This window comes from Osmerus eperlanus, chromosome 23 (genome assembly GCF_963692335.1).
Source record: "Osmerus eperlanus chromosome 23, fOsmEpe2.1, whole genome shotgun sequence".
In the NCBI taxonomy this organism is placed as follows: Eukaryota; Metazoa; Chordata; class Actinopteri; order Osmeriformes; family Osmeridae; genus Osmerus; species Osmerus eperlanus.
Genome location: NC_085040.1, coordinates 11,123,673 through 11,139,858, shown reverse-complemented (window position 1 = coordinate 11,139,858; position 16,186 = coordinate 11,123,673).

Sequence of the window (16,186 nt, the reverse complement as noted above, 5' to 3'; positions counted from 1 at the left end):
GGCGTCACAGGATGAGGGTGTTATAAAGTCCCGAATTTCCTCGGCGGTGGGCTTGTAAACAGGGTTACGGTCCTTTAGACGCGCAGCGCTCGAGACCTCGCATATCGCAATGGGGGCAGACGCTGCACTGTCGGCGTTAGTTATGCCAGCCCGAGGGGTTCTGGAATCCCCTATACAAAACCTGTTACCTTCGGACACAAAACAGTTGTCCCCTAGTTGGGCGTAACAAGTGTCAATAGACTCAGCATCGCCAAGGCCTACATAAGTGAGAACACATGCGTATGGGGAGTTTCGGATGGTCAGAACGTCATCCGATTCAGGCCATTCTCTACTTGCAGCTGGTTGGTGTAAGGTTCTTCTCAAGAGCTTGAAAGCTGCGCATTGTGGATTGGGTTCACATTCGGCCATTCGGTCCTCGCCAAAGTAATAGTCTTTGTTAAGAGGGCTGGCGTGGAGAAATATCGATATCTTGTTTAAGGGTGTACTTGTGATAACTCGGTCCGAACACTTAAACCCTCCCGGAACCACGAGACAAGACGCTCTGTCCAACTTCCTAACGTAGGCTCCAAGTATGTAGCCATCTCGCTCACTGAGATCTCCTACTGAGTCTCGGAAGGGTCTCCAGTGGGCGTAGATCGTCCCAGGGCAATAGTGAGTGCACATGTCATTAGTGCGGTCGTAGTTACCAATGGTCAAAGCAAACCCGCTGAGACTCATGCCCTGACACCAGCCATCATGAGCATTGCATTCACTAACAGTGATCCAAACATAAGGAGAGTAGCCGTAAGGGTCGGTATTGCTGATAGGAGAGGCAGTGATGTACGGTAGCCACAAGAGTGAGATGATAATGGGAACCCTCATGGATGGATGTGGACTTGATGAACTAATCCAAACTATAGACATTGTTAACTATTTAGAGCTTAACGTGATTAGCATAACAACACACATCATGGTATAATACGTAAAATTAGATAGTATCTGGTCACCAGGGCAAGGGTTATTCCAGAGGATTAATAACAGGGAGCCTTGCACTGTCGTTGTGTTTGTATTTCATCAACGCTTGACATGTCGCTGCAAGACCGATGAATTGTTTAACAGCGTCATTGTGAACCTTAGCAACATCATGATCCGGGACCAGTAGTTGTCTACCCATGTGAGTTTTGACGCGGTTCATAATACAAAGAGAAGTTGCATTCGCCAACGAGTACGATTTACAGATGAGGTCGACGGACATGTTCTGTATCACTCCGATGACATTTTCATCCCTCATGGTGTGACCGAGATGGGTGTTGACTTGCTGTTCTGTGAATCGGTGGTTGTACGAGTCTAGGAAATCCTTCACCTCGTGTGACTTTAGCACTTTGATAGAGTCAAAAGTGTTTTTGTCCAGTTCACATAAAGGACAACCGGTACTGTCATACTCGTACTGCACGTCGACTATGGACGGATGTTCGTTCGCAGTTAGGTTCATGTACAGCATAGGATACCGTCTTTGAATAAACCGGTGATTATCGGTGATCTCGCACACGTCTCGATCCTGCTGCGCCGGGGGCTCGGGAAACACGTGAAATATAGGGTCTGTTGCCATTTCAGAGGAGAAGCCTTGATCAGTTACAGCTTGTAAGTCCTGAGCTTGCGAGTCGGGGGGGTGACAATTTGCAGTGCCCTGGGGGGGGGTCTGAGACGTGTTGGGATTATTAATATAAACAGCTGCTTGTACATTTCCATGCGAAACACAATAGTTGACACCACTTCGTATCTTGCTGGGGGGTTGTTCGTAGCTGCTGGCCTGCTCATTTCTTAGCCTATTTTTCTCAGGTCCTCTAACTTGGACAAGTTCACGTGATGCCGAAAGTCGTTGAGGGTGGAACTCAGAAGACGAAGAAGGGGGACGCTCAGACATCTGTAGGTGAAGACTTTCCAAAAGCTGTGGCTGGTTTTATCGAGAGTGACGCATTAACGGTTTGTGGAGAATTTATTGCGTTGTCGTGCTGCAACTTGGTTAGCTATTGTGTATTCCGTACAAGCCGTAAACACATAATTGCTATAGTAAATAGTGAAGATTGTAAATGGTGCAAAGGTGCTTTGTTCACATCTGTGAAAGAGAGGGAATTCGATCAAGTCAGAACTAGAGTATACTTACAGGGGATCTTCCAACTGAAGTCGGTCGACTCGATGAAGCTGTCTGAATTGATACAAGATCTCACGTACACTCCAACAAACACGGAGAGTCACAGTCTTCAGTTCACCTGCACTCCTCCATACTGCACAGTGGACAACGTGACACACATCTCTAGTCTTGCGCTGCAAAAACTGTTTGAGTTTGACAAGGACTTTGTCTGGGGAGACAATCTGATATTCAACACCAATATTGAACTTACCCAGTAAGTTACCCAAGTCCTTGTTGACGGTTATGTGACATAGCCCTAATTAGATTCTTATACCGTTTATGAATAAAAATAGACTTGCTATGTCCTCAGGCGACGTGTCTCCCTTGGTAAAACAGGGATCGAGATTAGGACCCGTGTTTTCCACGAAAGATCAGTGTGCGTTTGTTAAAGTTTCGAACCATGACAAGAAGAGAGCAGTGGTAAACATGACCAGCATGACTCTAGTTGACTACGTTGACAGACACGAGTATCCAGAAGGACCTCTGTGTTCGGATCAGTCTTTATTTGTACCAATCTTTTGTAAAGAATGCTACGGTACAATCGAAGACGATTACACAGAGGCACTGGCTTCTATAGTTTTGGATGGGAGCAACAAGTATCTCGTGGGTGTATGTGGCGTATTCGGGGTTTCACCGGATGAGGTCTACCCGGAGTCAAGAAAAGAGTTTATTGTTGACAATGACATATCGTACTGTGGAGCGTGTCATCCTCAACCTGGCAAAGCTGTCTTCTTACACAAAGCCAAGAAGGATATAGGCCGTGTCAAGTGCTACTGGCATGTCCACAGTAGGTCGGTTGACAAGACGTTCTTATACTGTTGTGTTGCATGCTCCGACAATGACTATACCAACGGTGTCACGATGTCCGAAATTAGCAACGGCTTCAGCTTGGGCACAGTGGGAAACAACAAGATTGGCCCCATGACGGAGGAGTGTAGTTTGGTCCCGGTGCCCATGAGACCGGGGTGTTTCTGCACCCTGGTGACGAGTGAGGACGTGAGACGGACAATGACCAGGATGGGATTTTCCGCCATAAAGGACTCTGTCCTGGACGCCGGCGTTGATGTGACGGCTGGCGACAGTATCACAACTGCCCAGATGGAAACTATTTCTGATGCATCGGATGACAGCTCTGAGAGTCGGAGTATCACGGAAACTGTAAAATCCCTGAGGGTGGCCATTCTAGACCAAGCTGCCGAGTTGCAAGTACTAAAAGATGTAATAGAGGCGTTCAAGGTTCATAATAGTGTATTAACCCAGAGACTTAACTGTCCTGATGAACCGGACACATTGTTTACAGTGAAAGGTGCTAAGGATTTTACCAGGCGGACTGGGGTGAAAACTAAACTCTGCGCCGGTGTTACCCATACCGATGAAGATACTAACGGTGCACTAATATATCCTACAGCCAATACGTCATCACGTAAACGCAAACAGATGGAAGATACGATGGATGTTAACCCAACTCAAATAGACAACCTGATCAAGCTTCTGCAACAGCAACAGCAACAGGTGCTGTCTCCACAGTCAGTTCTACCGCAGCAACAGTCGCAAGCGCAACTACAAGCTCTACAGAGCTTCATGTCGTTAATTCCAACGCTTCAACAGTTAACACAGCCACATCATCCGTGGAACAATCAACTGTATTTAGGAGAAGGAACACGCGGGGGGCAGGCTAAATATAACCCGAATAGCGTGGTGAACGCATCTGATACTTCGTTTCACCACGGAACTCTAAGCGAAGAGCAAAAGAGATTGATAGCGATGGAGTACAACAAGCAGGAATCTGAGAGACAGACAGTTTCCAAGAAAGAGCAAGAAATGATGATGGATATGATTAAATCCAGCATAAGAGGTGTCTTGCTAGAACAACAGGGAAGCTCGGTGTCACAAGACTTCTCCTCTACCCAATCCGACGTGGAGACTTTACGCAGTTTGGCGAGAGACACCCCGTATAAACGGGTACGCAAGCAACCCAAGGACGATCTGGATTCCCGTGACATATCTAGATTGATGAACGAACTACGCGAGATGACAAAAAGTATCTCAAGCCGCGACAGAGACGGTTCGACTGAGGAAGACTTGGAAGCTGTCAGAATGGACACTGATATCGTAGGAGAGATTAGACCCTCACCGTCCAATGATCAACAGTCAAGCACTCTCGTGATGAAGAAACAACAAGCTGGCTACACGTTACCAGCATCTAAAGACAGCCCTCCAGAGACATCGAGCGCCTTGGCAGATTTTATATCAGCGGTGGCCTTAAGGGGACACGAGTCGAAGTAGTGTATTGTAACGTTTGTGGCATCACACTCGCCGAAACCTCTGTGCATTGGTGTATTACAGTTGTCTACAGTTGATAGTTACACAAATTAAAGTATTTCAGCACATCTCAGTCTAAATGTCATTACTTTTTTTTTTTAAAGAAATATTCACGATATTCGATCAAAGCGAATGAAGCGTCAACTGTTTGAGGACAGACCCTAACGACACACGATTCCACAGCCGAGACTCTGCAGCTTATTATGTTACCACGGACTTCAATCTCCTCCGTGCTTAATGCACAACCCTTGATAATGGCACCGTCAGACGGGAGTCCTATTCGAAGTCTTGTATCTAACGACGACTACAATGATAGCGACGTGATTAGATCGGGGGCAAATGGGTATAAGGGCGGGTGGAATAATTTAGCACTGGGTATTCTTGACTTCAAACACCTACCCTCTCAGCTAATCACCTCAACTACCAAACAAAGCCTTCGAGTCGGAGATGTGTGTGTCAGACTCATGCCCATCGTCAGCAAATCGGAGGAATGTTCATCGATCATTGACATTTACAACACTTATATCGCAAAGGGGACTTCCTTGATAGCCAAGACGTGTATAAACCGCTACACCGGCACCGAGGAGCTGTGCATCCCCGCCATCCCTATACACACCTTCGTCTCCGAGTGGAACAAATCGCTTCACCAATTTCTTGATATGATAAGATCTGACGGTTTAGGTGACAACCAGAGCGAACGACAGCGTCGATTGACTGTGATTTCGAATGTGACAGAAATCGCTCTCAAAAACGTACCAATTCTCAGTGACCATTTGTGGTTCTTGATACACTCCATCGTGTCGCGACCCCCCCTGGTCAAAGAAGTCCTGCAACTGGTAGGCTCAATTGCGTCCACCTCCGGTGCAATATACCACGCAGGTGAAGTTGTCAAGACGACGGTTCCAGGGGGCCATGCTGAGAACTCTGTTAGATTGTATCTGATAGCGAAACCTGTGCCGACTACAGGACACAATGTCACCATTCTGCGAGACAAAGCTGGTGTAACGCTAGGCCTCGTTTGGGTTGCTGACGAGGAGGAATTGTATGACCACTTGCGAAACATCCAAAATTGCTACTATTTGCATATAGGCACGGAGAGTGGTAACACCTTCAGATGCAGCGCTTTCTGCGAATGGAGATATTACAACTACACAGTCTTCAGTAAGATGACTACAATTGGACAGGAGATGGTGTCGAAATTTAACAGTACCATGCTAGCTGGTAATACAGGAGACTCTGCCAGAGTGGTAAACCGCGTCTAACGACGGATTTTTTTTTGGCAAACATTACAAAAGTTAAAGACGCCACATTTTCACTGTATATCGTATTTAAATATCCATGGATTATGTTACCAAGAACATTTTTATCGGATCAAGACTTGATACTGTGTGCATATCTGAATAGGACTATGATGACCACAAATGTACACCCTCTCTACCTATCGCCCGTTGTATGCTGGCTCAATCGGACCTGTGTGCAAGTGCAGCGTGCCAAGCTTGTTTGTTTTAGTGTGCTGAAGGTTATCTCCACCGTGATAGTTTTCACCACCATTTTTCTGCACATGATCAGATTGTGGAACTTGCTGACATTGGGTTTATTAGGAAGCATATGGTCTCTGATGGTATGTGCCGCCTTAATAGGCGGTTTCAGTCTTACTATCCTGAGCTCGGATAAACGAAGCAGTCCCCGTGACACCAGCGTGGCGATCGACTCGATGGCTGGCGTATCAGTCTGCCAGAAACTTGCATTTTTCAGCTTTTTATTAGCCACTTACATTTATACCTGGTTATTCTACAAGATTTGCAGTGACACGGAGCTTGTTGCCTCACGAATTGACTGTTCCGGAAAACGACTGTTGTCCACTTTCCCGATTCTACAATGGACAACGTTTGCGTTTGCCTGGATTAACACGATCGGCTTCATCAGAATGGTTACAGTCCGATGAAATTATGTCTTTTTACCAAGGACTTGGTTTGCATTTTATATTGTTTTCTATTTTCTACTTTTCATGTGATCTATTGGGGTGGGGGTTGACGCCAAGCACCTCTTTCTGGCACACCGGGTACAAGGTGATATTTTTGGTCGCAGGAATCAGATCTGTCAAATCACACATAGACCTGGAAATGAACACTCTACTTGAGAAGACCAGACAGCTGCAGTGTTCCGCCCTCTCAACCACTACCAGGGGCGAGGTGCTCTCTCTGTACAGGGAGGAGAGACTGTATGACCCGGACGCTCTTAACTACGGAGAGGGGACACCTTCGCACGTCGACAATGTCTTAACACCTCATGACGACTATAACAGAGGCCCAGTATTTTGGTGCAGTATGATAACAGTCTTGATCATCTATAACACCTCTCATCTTGCTATAGTGCCCCTGTCGTACACATCCCCACTTTTATTTGGTACACCAATGTATGTGTTATATTGGGGGGCAATGAGAACAGTCCAGATGCTGTTAGACTGAATATTGTTTTGGTTTATTAAGGAAAGTTGACAACCGTATCAGTAGGTGTTAAAGACATGGTGCGCCTGGATACAAGGAGGGGGGTCATAGTCAACTCGGGTCGATTTTCATACGTTTCAGTGGAGAAAAGTTTGCATCAGTGTATTACTGTAATCCTTTCTACTGTGGTGATATTAAATATCTGCCTGTGGTTCGCCAGACTCTGTTTTCATACCAGTGTCATCGGTGACTAACAAGTGTGACGACTCAACATCACAGCTAAAGATGGATCGCACTGTGGATGGTTGGTGGATGAACCTTTTGAACGCAAAGCCCAATGGAGGACACTGGGAAGATATCTTCGAATGTCAACACTCTGTTAACTGCCCCCCTGCCGTTGAAGATGTTAACCTCAACAAGCCAACTAGCGAGCCTGGGTGTGATCTGTGGTGGCTGACAATGTTCTTAAGGAAAGCGGAGAGTGTCGAGACTGCGAATGAGCTGACTGGCACTAATCGACCCCCCGGTGACTCTAACTCCGCTGTCACATCCAGAAGAGTCCAGTCTGCCGAAATAGATATGTTGTATACAAAAGTAACTGAACACAGTCACCGCCCCCCCATACAGGATAAGATAAACAAAAAGACTATCCGAAGGTGTAATAAACTGACGTTTGGGAAGCCGGAGCGTCAACTCGAAACATCAAACCGTCCTGTGGTCTCATAGGCAACGTTTCAGATACTACGATATAGTCGACTCTCACGTTACAGCCTACTCTGATCACTCTTTACTGTGTCGTCTTATCTTGTGAAAATAAACAGTCATTTACATCTTGTGAAGTTTCTTTTTATTTTATTCACCCATGTACAACACACAATGGTAGTTTACATTACAGTTGACCACTCCTACGCGCAGTGTAATACGGAATAGTCAGTAGTAATTTACAGTGTGTAAAATCACAAAAGCCATCTGTTCATATTAAGCTGGGCCATGAATCTATCACCAGTCTTAATCGTATTGAAATTATACCCGTTGCAGGCTCGCACTACCTGTCCTGATGCGAAACCTTGAACACCTTCCACGATATTCATCGCATGTTTTATCACGGTCCTTAGAAACCTTTTCACATCGTCGTCCTCAACGATGGCGCTGACGAAGGCCGCGTTAAAGTCTTCGTTGACAGCCAAAGCTGCGCTGTTCCTTATAACATCGGAGATAATGTGATGCCCAGCCCCATTGGCTACCAGCGTCATCATTGAAAGTATACTTTGGGGTGTGTACGGTGAAATCAGTTGAAAAGCGTTGAAGTCTTCATCTTGCCTAATAGCTTGTATCACCTCTTCCACAGCATCTCCACCAAACTCACAGTTCACTCTTCTGGTAGCCAACATTCCTCCCCAGATGCCCTTGTTAACGGAGATGTTGTAACCTGGATCACCTTCCACCTCACATTGGGCAGTCACATCCTCTCGGTCAGGGAGTTGCACTGTGAAACGGTCTCCCTGCCTTAGATACTCATGTCCTGTGTTAATCAGCTCCACTTCGTACAGGTGCGGGGTGTTCAAAAAGGGTCTGTTTGCAATGGCGCTGCCAGCGGCACAGACCGCCACTTCTTTTAGATTCCTAATGAAGTCAGCGCTCAGTCCATGTAGTGTCGGCACGTACGAAAACGCGTCTTTTACAAAATGGAAGAGACCGCCGGGTAGATAGTTCATAGCCGACTCATATTTGTAGCATCCATAAGGAACGTCAATGGTAGCGATTCGACGTTCACTGAGATTGTGCGTGTAACTACGAATCGGTTGGTATATTCTGGTGGACGACATAGTCAACGTTTACGTAGACAAAGGTTAGGTTTCACTTTATTTCGGCAGATGATGCGCTAGTAAAACGAATTGTCGGTCAACTGTCAAACAGGAAGCTTTCTGCTTGAGATGGATCTTGACAGAGTGGGGGGGAAGGTATGTTGGGCTGCTTGAGGACGAGGGAGACAGCCGTAAGTAGTTCCAGGAGGATAGGGGATTTTTCACTGTTGATCCTCAGCAACCTCAGCGTAAGCATGTTAAGGTTACCATCAGACAACACGCCGAACGTCCGCGAAAACCAAGGACACCACTTTAGAATTATATACGAATTGAGATTGTCTTGTCCACCGGCCTGGGGTGGTGCGGTAATCTTCTCCGCTGACAGTGTAGGGTTTCCCTCGCTGATCAGCTGTTGCAAACGATTAAGTTTATCCTCATGTTTTTCAGTGAGTTCCACAAGAGCCATGGGTGGTGTCAAACATAGCAACTCTTCCAGTGTTAACTTGTGCCACCTAGCACTCTGGTTCATCTTCTTTCCTTACCGTGGATGTTTGTGGTGTATGTGCTGACAAATTGAATAAGGCTTACTGACTGAAGGGTGTATAATTACGGAGGCGTGTCAAGAGGAATAGTTCATCTCAACCCTTTTCCGATAATCCACCAGTTTGTCATTGTAAAAATCGACATCTCCAAGTGTCTCAGCAAAGTTACAGTTTGTCATTTGCAAATTTTCTCTCCTGACCACCCTGCTGAGAACTACGTAGACCGATGGTTTTATTGGTGACCTTGAGAAACACATAGGCGGGTGGTAGAGCACTTGTCCTTGCACCGTGCAACCCTGACAGTCGTATGTGTTCATTGCCAATAGACAGGCTAGCGGGTGTGTTGTCACTCTCCAGTTCACATAGTTCCAATTGGAAGGAGCAACCTTGTAGAGGGTTCCGGTCTGCCCCCCCCTGACATAGAACTCGTTATACAGCCTCTCCCTATTGAAAGACATGCCTTCCACGACACCTTCAGTGTCTACTATGGACGGGAGGTGACAACCGTCCCTCTTTTGACTGCTGAGAAAGCTCGACATGGACGTTGACGCCTTTTTGTTCGCAACCTCTATACCATTGAAGTCCATATGCCAAATCATTCGCACCTTGCAACCTACCCAAAGCTTGTCGACCTTCAGATAGTCCCTTTCCGTACTGCGTATCCCTGGACGGTATGTGGGCAATGAAAACAACTTTGGTAATGCCTGAGCAGCCTGCTTCAGCACGTCGTAACTAGAGCTTAGACCCTTGAAAGAAGTTGGTTGCCGACTGACGGCTAGAAACTTTTCCCCGACACGAGCGTTTTGGCTAACCTTCTTCATGTAGGCTGTAGTATATGCAATCTGCTGTTTGTCTTGGTGGAAGATACGCAGTTTCTCAGCTTCATAGTCTGGGTCCATAACATCGACATTGCTGACAGACACCTGGCTCCTGAAAATGCGTTGAGACTCTTCCGTGACGGTGTTGAACTGAAGATACGTCAAGGCTTCTGCGTAACCAGGGTCGTCGAATTGTCGCCTGTTGACAAATAGTGGAGTCGAGGAAGAGAGCAGTCGTTCAAATCGGTCTGTTTCCCAAATGCGCAGTGTAGAACTAACTGGTTGCAATTGTGAGACGCTCCCTGAAAATACTATCAAAGGACCCTTATCGGGTCCGTAGAATAGAGAAAGGCACGACAACATCCTCTCGAATAGCTCCGTGTTTATCAGACCGTATTCGTCTATGATCAACACGTTCACCCCCAGGAAGGGAGGAGCATCTGCCATAAGGGCAACATCCGCGACCTTCCTAGGCACCCTCATCCGCTTGAACATTATACTGCACACTGAACATGATTCAGGTCTCAGTTGGCTACATGAATGCCGTAGACTAACGCCGTTCTGCTCAGGTGACAGGTTCGCCTCTTTCAGCGTTTTGAAACGGGAAATTACATTCCAGTGTACTTTGCAGTACTGTCGCGTGAAGTCTTCTAATGAAAGCTTCTCGTCTATCAATTCCTTTTTTAAACCCATCATCTTGTGAAACGTGTAGACTTGGTCGAGTGAACAGGACTCCATCAGAGTACCCGCTGCCTTGTTTGTCATGGCGCTCACAGCCACACTGATGTCCAGCTGTCTTAGCTTTTTCTCTAACAATGATATGGCGTAGGATTTACCACATCCAGCGTCTCCGCTCATCAGAGACAGTTTAATGTCCTCACCTCGGGACATGTGCAAATTTACCATTTTCCTCACCCATTCGACCTGACAATAATCAGACATCGCCAACATAGATTTCCTTTTCATGTCTTCCTCGTTTAAACATCGTCTCTTATTTTCAGACTCCCCTAGCTTTAGCCCATATTCAAGTCGCTCGGATGGACCACTCATGTTTGTATAGTTGACTATATCTATTTTTTACTACAAATAACTACTCTTCCTTCTGCATGTCTACAGAGCAGGTTGAGCATTTGACCACGGTGTTTCGAAGAGTACCCGTCTTTCACTTTTATAAGGGAGAGATCCCCGACTACGCCAATTGTCAGAGCCCCTCCTATTTCTATCATGGCACTCCAACCCTCTACGTTTCTTGAAGGCCGAGAGGGAATGCTGCAAACCAAGGGGATCTTCGTGAGAAACGTCAGCTCTCGCCAAATCTAGGTTGATGTGAGGGGCAGAGTCAATGCCTTCCAGTACAGACTGCAAGATTCTAGTCTTGACAGAGTGAGAAGCTTCTTGAGATTCATTCTGATCCACACACAAGCCTGCCGTGAGAGGCACTGAAACTAGACCCTGAGACTTCCTCGTCGTCAGGGCTCTCTCCCGTACGCGCATGAACGCCTTGTGAGCCCTTGACACTGTGTCTCTGAAGAGAGCCACAAATGAGCTGTACACGGTCCTGCTGATGTGTAGAGACGCGTTCGTCACCCCACTCTTTCCTGTGCTGTTTTGAACATTTTGAAGCGCCGCTAACACTTCGATCAAGGGAGCGTGCGCCCTGTATTCAAACAACATCCAAGCGAACTCCTCTGTGTCAACCCTGTCTGTAGCTATATACTTGTTGCCATGCACGTAGGCTCCACAGAAACCAAAATGTTTTGCGTACCACTCGGGTTCGAGGTGAGATAGCATGATGTTTATATTCTCTAACAGCACGCTGAAACCTGTCGCGAGTTTACCAGAAACCCTCATCTCAAACAGTTTCTGCAACACCCCGACCGGAGTGACAGACTGTCCAGGTTTGAACATGCGATCGTCCGGGATTGACACCGCCAGATAGTGTCTCCCTACCCAGTCTAAGTGAGGGTGTACATCTTCGGTCTTGTTAGTTTCACCGGCTGTTTCCTTGATATCGGTGACCTCAGTTGTCCGAATCTCTGACAGCTTAGCCCTCAATGTCTCTCCCTCTTCACACACTTCCCGGAGAGCTTCTCTTGTGTCCTCCAATTCATTTTTACACAACTCCAGTTCGTATAAAGTCTGATTGTGTGTATCGCTCAGCCTGTCCATTTCGGTTTTGGTAGATGTGGTGTTTACCATAGTTATATCTCCCTTTAATGTTATGTTGTTACCTTCCCATTTCAAAGGTCCTACGTGTCTTTCATGGAGAGCCTCAGTCCTTGCTTCACGGTCCATGTCGATCGACTTATTAAGTTCCAGGATTTGACGTTTCAAGTTTGCTATCATTTTTACGTGGGAACAGTCATCACATTGGCCGGATGATTCTTCTAGCGTTCTCTTTCTGCATACAGATGCAGTACTACGTGTGAGAGGCATGATTCTGCAAAAAAAAAACAAATGATCCAAGTCCTAAGGTGATAGGGCAAACTCGTAGGTCAATTGTAGACACTTTATTGAGTTTCATAAACAGCACACGGTTTGTAACATTTACACAAACAAATACATGTAGAATGACACAACCGGTTTAGAGATATGATTAAGCATTTGCATACTTATATGTCAGGGATAAGATTACAGGGAAAGTTGTCATCGACGTCTCTCAGAATCGACATTTTAGCCACAAACCTCTGACAATTGTGTAGGTCAGCATTAATGTTTTCCAGATCCTTGCCAATACGCTGTAGGCTGTAATGTTTTATAACTCTTAATTTGTGACAGAAGACGTTTCATGGCAAATCTCATTCTGTTGGAGAAACTGTTTGATAGAATACCAGTGTTACTGGAAGAAAACACTATTGTCACATACATAGTTTTTCTACAGTTGTACTTCTACAGGGCCACTTGGACAAGAAACTATCTGCACATCATCCAACCCCGTATCTAACCATGGCTGATGTATCAAACTATAAACCGTTGGATACATTTCTCCAACCATGGAAAACTTCACTCAGCTTCATTTTTGGCTAGCCATGAAACACTAGAAGTTGGCATATTGCACACTTGGAAGTGCAGATGACCGTTTGCCTTAATCGTAACTTAAAAACTTTCTTACATCAGCTCTGCTTCTCATGATTTTAAATGTAAACTAACCGTGGTCGAGGCTCACCGTTCAACATATAAAACCATGTCTACATCCGGTATCATTGAGCTTGCAGCCGACACAGCCTGTGTGAATTTGGAGGTTTCAGCGCCGATGGAATTGGTGTTAACCTGGACCAAAGTCAACGGTTCGTGTCAAAAAATATTTTTACTGAAGGAACACGACTCTGTGCGTATGATGTACTGGAAATCTGACCGTGTCGTCGAAACCTACAAACATTTCATAGAATTGCACATCAAGAAACCTGGTTCAGGGGAGACGTATTTTTATACAGATTCTTTATATAAACCTGTTGTGGTATCACTGTGAATATGTGGTTGGAAATTTACAAGAGAATATTATACATGATATGTTGTGACTACTCAAATCTATCCAACCGTTGGTCACACACATACAGTATATAATGACTCAACAAACCTACACCAGTACACTCCAATATTCACAACCGTTGTCGGGATGTCTTCCCAAAGAAAGTTGAACCGCTACAAACACGACATAGCCGAGCGTCATGTGTGCTCCAGACGTTTATTGGAAAGTGTTCTGGTAAAGGACTTTGATGAACATAATCTTCTCGCGTCTTATGGTGGTAAAACTAATTCGGTTAAGATGATGTACAAGTTAATTCAACACAGCCTCAAGACAAACGGGCGAGCAAAGAGATTCCTCAAGGTTGTCCGTCAGCTGAATCATGATCTTTTTAAAGATCTGGCAGAAAAAGGACCGCGTGGAAAGTTTGGTGAGTAGAAACGTGTTTCTAGTGAAAATAAGGCATATCACCCCCACATTGAGGTAATCGTGTCTTTGTTTCAGTCAGGAAGGACCCTCCCGCAGTAAGATTGACATTCAAGGTGCGCGGTGCACTTGGTAGAAATGTCGGAGATCTATTCATAATGCCCCTGCTACCCGCTTACAACCGTAAAATCAAATGGAAAATGTCCGTGTTAGACGTACTGGAGGAGCGAGGACAACTACTTCCCGAAGAATATGACGACTTCATGACATACAAATATGATGACAGTATTATGGTTAAACTATGGATGAAACTGTGTAGTGACATTACAATTTCATCAGCCTCCAGACGCTTCATCTCTTTGGTAGTGTCTTCCTATAACATGCATGTGTTTGACGTCTATGGACACATGTCTATGAAAGATGTATTTTTCTTTGTCTAATACATTTGAATTGTTCACAGTTGTGTATTGTAAATGTGATAAACACGGTGGAGTGACAACAACTATGTCGTTCTTGCCTTATTACTACATGTGTTGAGATTCATTTCAGGGTAAAGTGATGATGCTTATGAAAATTGATTTTTAATCTCAGATGACTTCTGTGATTCAATGATGTAGAAAGATGTAATAAAGAACATCCTCAATTAAATGTACATTTTAAAATGAAGATCCTTGGGAGGTAACAAGACAGGATGGCTGCCGAGTTGAAAGTGATATGTGGTATATGACAAGTTCTCAGACAGTTGTGATTATAAACTTTATTATAGACAACACACTTTATAGAAATCCCAATTCTGTAGAATTTGTGTTTCATAATATTGCATATATAAAAGGTGAACATTAGTATGTCATGCTATCATTTCAAGATCAGACGTTAGATTACATCACACATCACCGAGGAGTCGCCAAGTGAGGACTTGTCGATAAATTTTACAACGCCGTCACGCACACATAATCCATATTCTAATCCCGGTCTCGGACACTTCAGCTTCCACATTTGACAGGTGTACTTCGTTGTCTTGACCATCAATTCACAATCTGCCTTAGTCCAGTGTTCAGCTTGGGTCTTCACTGCGACAGTTGTAAAATCGGCCACCTCCAGGCCGATTTTGTGATAATCGTTACATTTCGGACATGAGCAACCGCTTACATTCCAGAGAAGACTCTTCATCTTTTTACACCAAGACGAAAAACACTCGTAGTTGGTTACCACTCCCGTCATCAATTTCTTAATCCCCAGCATCTTCGGAATATAGTTATAATCCGTCCCACATAGTGCCATGAAAAACACCTTTTCAATTTGCTCCGTCTCATTTTGTCTTATATTTCCTTTTATTTGCATGAAAAAATGCCGTCCGGCTTGTTTCAACTTCAAAAAACGTCCATAACTACCCTGTGGCACCATCCCCCTCCTGTACGCAGTACTTAACCGTTTGACGCCATTCATGACTTTATTGTCTTTTTTGTTGTTGACAACCCCATTTTCTGTGCTGTTGTCTAGGTTAAACTCAGTGGCGGCCTTCTCCTGTAGACATGACATCTTCCTCTTTTTTCCAGTGGGTGGAGGTTCAGTTGGTTCGTACCCTGAAAGCACACTCTCGTCAGATGTAAGGTCTAGTGTTTTGAATATTTGACCAACTGTATTGTTACTGACACAACCTTCGATGACTCCCAAATCCTCCAATATATTCCAGACATTCAACTTGAAAAACTTAGCTAGGAAGGTTGAATACACAGAGCCTCTGATCCCGCTTAGGTATAAGAACCTAATTGCCATCTCTTTAAAGTTGACCTTGGCGTGTTTATCCAAAATGACCTCGAATGAGTCGTGTTGCTTTCGAGTCGTCTGCAGCAGATGTTCGTCCTCAGCTGTGATGTCGCCCATCATTCGGAATCTATCGTCAGTTGAAGTCATCTCCTTAAACGGAAACTCGGACGACCGGTTTTCAAGACTATCGAACACATTATCCCCGAAGGTCGACATGTACATGTCTTGATCTTCGTAGTAGCTCTTGTTTTCTAGTCTCAAAGTAATGCCCTCGCGTCCACAAGCCGTCAGCACTGCCACAATGTCCGAGTCTCCGGAACAAACTGTCACGCTACCTTCAAGAATGTTCGCCAACTCCACGAGTAACATGTCAGCTTCTACATTCTTACATTGCAGACAGGCGTCCCTCAATGTAGAAACTTC